Here is a 6,971-nt window from a genome sequence, read left to right as displayed (position 1 = left end):
TTTTTTCTACCCAACACTAATCTGGGAGATTACGTTCTAATCTAGAGATCCTGGTAATTTCCTGAAACAATTGGTTCTTTAGCTTAACTACACTATTTTAGATGTCCATTGATGAGAGGCATGTTATTTTTCACATGTTTGAAGGACCAATTTTTAGCTTGGAGGAGATTTCAAACCAGGCGTCACACATCTGAATGATGTTGAGAGAGTTACACTTAAGACAGATTATCAGATATACTTCACCAGATTCACATGAGAGGCTGAGCTTTTACGAGCTGATTTGATGACATTATCTCTAGTGTTGCAACTGATTTTGATTAATTTTTTGTCTACATTCTTTAAAACAAAAGAGATTCCTTTCTTTTCAACTATGCATCTGGAACATCCTCTATTAATCCCTCGTATTTCCTTTTTATAGATTATGCAAACATGTTCTATCAAAACAAGAAGATTAAATTTTTGTAGGTACTTAAGTATTTATGGGTCCTTGAGGGTTAGAGAAGGTTCAGATTTGTGCCCTTTCTTTCCACAGATAAAAAATACGGGTTTTGTGGAGGAGAAAGAGGTCCTGGATAATTTAGACAATCCTGATGAGGAACTTCAGTGGCTTTTAAGAGAATTAGATATTACAAAACTATGATTTGGAGATTTACTAAAACCATTTGACTAAAATTTTACGTCATCAAGCTCTTCGTGAAGCAAGTCAATTTCAATTTGACATGCCTCAATTTCTATCTGATAATTTCTTTGTTCCTCTTTGAGTTTTTGTTTAAATCGAGCTTCGCAACTTTTCTTCTCTTGAGAGATTTTGTTATATTCATATGTAAATTTTTAAAATCTCGCTAGTTATCATATCTAAGTTAAATTCAAAACTATTAGAGTTGTGACAATCATGTAGTCTTACCTCTCTAGATGCACCAGTTTCCATGAAGCATATATTGGTAGCCTCTGTTTCTTTTTTGATTTCATCGTCATCACTCTAGGATCCAAAATTTTGATTCTTTTTAGATGGTCTTATTCTTAACTCAAGATAGTTTTATTTTAAATGGATACGCCTTCCACAGTAATAACAGTGATCATCTTTTCTGATGGAGTCATTATTTTTGGCTCCTTGGGATATTTGTTGTATCTGACTCATGATCTTCATTACTCCACGATTGACTAGGGATATCCCTTCGCTATTGTCATCTTCCATAATGTCCTCTTTTTCATCTGGAGCAGCGTTGAAGGCTACTGGTTTCTTTTTTTCCTCCTTGTGGTACCTGTTGATATAATTTTTCTCATATGCAATAAGGTTACCTCGTAGTTCATCACATGTCATGTTGTGTAGATCTCTATCTTCTAGAATGGCATTCTAGGTTTCCCAGATCTTTGAAAGACTTCGGACTAATTTCTGTACTTGTAGGCTATGTGGATAGATCATCCCAGTGATTTCAGTTTGCATACGATCTTACTGAATCTGACAAACATTGTTTCAATGTCCTCATTCTCTTCCATTTTGAACACCTCGTATTCAGTGACCAGGGCAGCAATTTTTGAATTTTTGACTTTAGTGGTTCCTTCATATGTTACCTTCAATTTTTCCCATATTTCTTTTGAAGTTTTACAATTTGATATCTTATCATATTCTTCTCTTTTAACTGTATAAATAAGCAAATTTATAGCATATGTCTTAGTTTGGATTACCTCATGTTGTTCTTTCGTGACCTCAAAACTTTAAAGGTTTTTTATGTCAATACTGCTAGATTTTATGTCTTTATCCTTTGGCTTCTCCATGAGTCCTGGAATCAGCTATGGACCCTTCTTGATGACAGCCAGGCTTGGAAGTCATTTGATTGTACAAAGATTCTAAACCAATTCTTCTAGTAAGATTAATATTATCCATTAAATTATGACGGTCTTATGGAAGAGTGACCTCCCTAGAGAAGAGCACTTGAAATTTGATAATTTGCCATTTGATCTTTGCTCACTTCTGGTTCGGCAATGCTATTTGTGAGACCTTCTCTAATACCAATATAAATTCAAGAGGGGGTGAATTGAAATTTTCCTTGAGTTGACTACTCACTTCTCACAGTCGACTTGCCTGCATATTAGTATGCTTCACAAAATAGATTAGATTTAAAATAAACATGTAAATTGATAACTGAATTCAAAAGTAAAGAACACGAGAATTTATCCTGGTTTGGAAAACCAATATGGTTCCTACTTTCAGTCCCTTTGGGTTTCAACGGTTCCTTAGATCTTTCAATATTGGCTTCGAGTACAATGATGAGAAACAAGTTCCGAAGACTTATTTTGCTCTTCAGATCTTGTGGCATAGCTTCAATTTATATCACAAAGTGGACTCGATCCTATTCTTTATATAAAAATTATAAACTAAAGATTACAAAGCCTTATGATACTAAGATTAAGACACTTTGAGTTTTTCTTCTTGAAGTTGCGCACGTGCTTCAGCCTGTTGTCTCTTCTTTTATTGTGTCCACCTTTTTCCTGTCGTTACCCTTTAAGAGGATACCCAAGAGATTATTTCTCAATCAAGGATTTGGATTGATTCCATGATTAAGGGATGGCACCATAATGTATGTCCATATCAGATATGTCCATATGTGGTGCAATTTCCAAAATTATACATGTCCATATCAGATATGTCCATGTAACGGTTGTGGCCTTCCTTCTTTTTGTTTTATGTCCTGATTTATTTGGTCTACCGTGATTCTAGGATTGTGATCCTTCTTCCATTTCCAAGATATTTAATTGATTTGCTTGCCATTCTGTTTGAATGCTATGATCCTCCTTTTCATGATTGGATGTTGTTCCATTTTTGGAGTTGGCTCTCTTGCTTACTTCTAGGTTGAGTTAGTCTTTTTTGGTACTACATATCTCCGGGTGAGATACCCTTCTATCTTCTAATATCCTGCGAAGGTCCACACATTAGTTTGTCATTATTAAAACTTGAATACAAGAGGCTAACACTTCTGCCTACTCTGAGCCGCTTGAAGTTTATCTTGGATGATCTGAACTCTATCCAAAGACTCACAAAGCAAGTCTGTACCTCAAAGTAAGAAATCTCTAACCAACCTACTAGAGGGAGACAACATCTACCATAGAAGGCCTCAAAAGGATCTATATCAATTCCAGAATAGTAGATATTATTATACGCAAACTCCACCAAAGCTAGATACTGCTCTTATTGGCCACCAAAATTCTTCACACATGTGCGGAGTATATCCGACAATACTGAATAGTCTGCTCTAACTGACCTTTAGTCTGGGGGTTAAATGTTGAGCAAATATCAACCCGAGTACCCAACTCATCCTGAAAGGTCATCCAAAAGTTATATGTGAACACTGAACCTCGATCTAAGATGGTAGACATTGTCACAACATGAAGACGCACAATTTCGCGAATATAGATACTGGCCATCGTCTTAGTACTGAAAGAGACCTGAACCACAATAAAATAGGTTGATTTGGTCAATTAATCCACGATTACCTAAACACTATCAGAACTATGCAAAGTACGAGGCAATCTAGTCATCAAGTCCATAGTAATATATTCCCATTTCCACCCAATAATGGCAAACCTATGAAGTAATCCACCAGGCCTCAAATGCTCGGCCTTCACCTACTGGTAACATAGGCAATGAGCTACAAAATTTGCTACATCTCTCTTTATATCACTCCACTAGTAATGCCACCTCAAATCATGATGCATCTTAGTCACCACCAGATGGATGAAATACCTAGAATAATGATCTTTCTCCAAAATCAATTGAATCCAATCACCCACTCTCGACACATAAACCCGGCCTGCAATCCTCAAAATGCCATCTGAATTAAGTGAGGCTTCCTTAGCCTCACTACTCAACACCTTATCTCGAATCAATCTTAATCTAAAATCATCAAATTGATGAGCTTGAATTTTCTCCATCAAAGAATACAAGTCTCCACGAATGTCAAAACATACCTAAGAGTTAAATTATCAAGACTTACCATTTGGTTTGCCAAAGACTGAACCTCTAAGTCCAAAGTCCTCTCTGGGTCCAAAGATGCGCCGAGATACCCATGTTAGTTGACTTTAGACTCAAGGCATCTACAACTACATTAGCCTAGTCCGGATAATAAAGAATAGTCAAGTCAAAATCCTTAAGAAACTCAAGCCAACAGCACCACCTCATATTAAAATCTCACTGGGTGAAGAAATATTAAAGGCTATGATGATCCAAGAAAATCTCACAATGGACTCCATACAGGTAGTGCCTCCATAACTTTAAAGCAAAAACAATCAGACACAACTCCAAATCATGGGTAGGGTAATTCTTCTCATGGGAATTCCACTGACGAGAAGTATACACAATCGATTTACCCTCCTGCATCAATGCAACACCTAACCCAACACCTAAAGCAGTATAAAAGACGGAAAACCCTTCTTGGGCAAAGTCAAGATAAGAGTTGATGCCAATAAATCCTTAAGCTTTGGGACACTCACCTCACAAGCATCAGACCATTGAAAAGAAATCTTTTTTCTAAGTCAACTTGGTCAATGGAGCGGTGATAGATGAAAAACCCTCAACAAAACATTAGTAATAACCTGCCAAGCCAAAAAAGTGCACGAAGTAGTCCTATCCCAATCAAAAATCATTGTATTCTTGGCTGGATCAACCATAATACCTTTATTAGTCACCACATGACCCAAAAAAGAGAGAGACTATAACAAAAACTCACACTTAAAGAACTTAGTATATAACTTCTCATCCCTTAATCTCTTCAGCACAATCTGTAAATGCTCCTCAAGATCAGCCTCGCTTTTGGAATAAACCAGGATATCATCTATAACTACAATAACAAAAGAGTTGGGATACGATTAAAATACCTTATTCATCAACTCCATAAATGTGGATGGGGCATTGGTCAACCCAAAGGACATGACAAAGAACTCATAATGATTGTACTAAGTTTGAAAAGTTGTCTTTAGAATATTCGAAGCTCTAATCCTCAACTAGTGATACTCGGACCTGGACTCGATTTTCAAAAACATCGAAGCACCCTAAAGTTGGTCGAATAAGTCATCAATATAAAGAAAAGGATACTTATTCTTGATCGTCACCTTGTTAAACTGTCGATAATCAATATACATACGCATAGACCCATCCTTTTTGTTTACAAACAAGACAGGCGCACCCCATAGTGATACACTAGGTCAAATAAATCCCTTATCCAAAAACTTCTACAACTAATCCTTTAATTCTTTCACCTTAATTGTGGTCATCCTATAGGAAGGAATAGAAATAGGCTTGATTTCTGGCTTAACATTAATGTAAAAGTCAATATCATGATCCGGAGTTATACCAAGTAAATTCATGGGGTAAATATCCACGAACTCATGAACCACACGAACAGAATCCAAAGAAGGAGGTGAAGCAACACTAGTATCACGAATATGAGCGAAATAAGAAAAATATCCTCTTTCAGCCAAATGAAGAGCCTAAAAAAAAGATATCTCTCTTGGGACCTGAATAAAGCACACCCTTCCAAGCTACCCTTGGCACACCTGACGAAGTTAAAGTCACGGTCTTAGCATAATAATCTAGGGAAGCATGGTAAGGAAACAACCCTTAGATACCCAAGATGACATCAAATTCTATCATATCTAATACAATAAGATCTACCTAGGTCTCATGCCCAGTAAAAGTCACAACACAAGATTAGTACACCTGATCCACCACTAAATAGTCTTCTATGGGGGTAGATAATGAATAGGCACATCAAGAGGCTGACAAACTGAATCAAAGCCTGAAGCAAAGTATGCAGACAAATAGGATAAAGTCGATCCCAGATCAAATAATACAAATAGAGGTTTGAAACAAATGGAGATGATGCCTATGATGACATTATCAGAGACCTCTATCTCTGCTCTAGTAGGTATAGCATAGCACTGTCCACGACCACTAACTGGTTGAATAGCCCTACAACCACCACCACATTCTCCACTACCTCTGCCTCATGCACCTATGGTAGAACCCCTACCTCTCAAAATTAAAATATGAGTAACTCTAAACACATGGAGAGATAGTGCTTGGCCAAATAAACAATCTCATCACACAGAGAGCAACCTTTATGGCCTGACTCAGTAGAAAGAGGTATGACTAGACCATAGTGGCCACCTAGAACTATTAAACTAGAAGACCCACTACCTAAACTCTGCAAGGTTGCCTGCATAGGTCTGCCATAATAACTATGAAAACCTCTAAAATCCCTACCTTGTAAAGTGTGACCTTTGAACTCATATGTATGGTTCACCTTCTTAACACCTCAATGAGATGCTCAAAGAATACCTTCAGTCATCTTAGCATGATCCACAATATTCTGAATTTATAATCTACACACTACCATTTGAGATATATCTAGCTGAAAAAAAACATCCAACCCCTTTATAAACTTCTGCATCTTCTTAGATTTAGTAGCAATGATGGCATAGAAATATCTATACAAAGCATGAAAGTGTACTCTACAACATTCATGAAGCCCTATTTCAAGCAATCAAACTCATCTCTTATCCGATCTCTCAGATTGTAAGACATGAACCTCTCTAAAAAAAGTCTCAAAAAATTGATGCCAAGTTATCTTAGGATAATACAATAGGTCTGTAGCTAACAAGTGACCTACACCAATCTCAAGAGGCATCACTCCACTAATAAGTGATATACATAACACCATGTGACTCAAGTGAACCCAGGTTATGCAACTTCTCATAAAAGCCAATTAAGAACACATAGGAACCTTGACTACAACACCACTAAACCTAGAAGGACCTAAATGAGTGAACCTCTCAAACCTCTCTTGATCCTCAGAAGTAATAACTACACATGCAATGGGAGAAGGCATGGTGAATCTGGCTGGATGAGGTCCTACTTGAGGAGGCAATATACGCGAAATCTGAAATCCCAACCTCGAATTACCATACTTGAATGT

Source organism: Capsicum annuum, chromosome 10 (genome assembly GCF_002878395.1).
Source record: "Capsicum annuum cultivar UCD-10X-F1 chromosome 10, UCD10Xv1.1, whole genome shotgun sequence".
NCBI lineage: Eukaryota > Viridiplantae > Streptophyta > Magnoliopsida > Solanales > Solanaceae > Capsicum > Capsicum annuum.
This window is presented reverse-complemented; position numbering follows the sequence as displayed.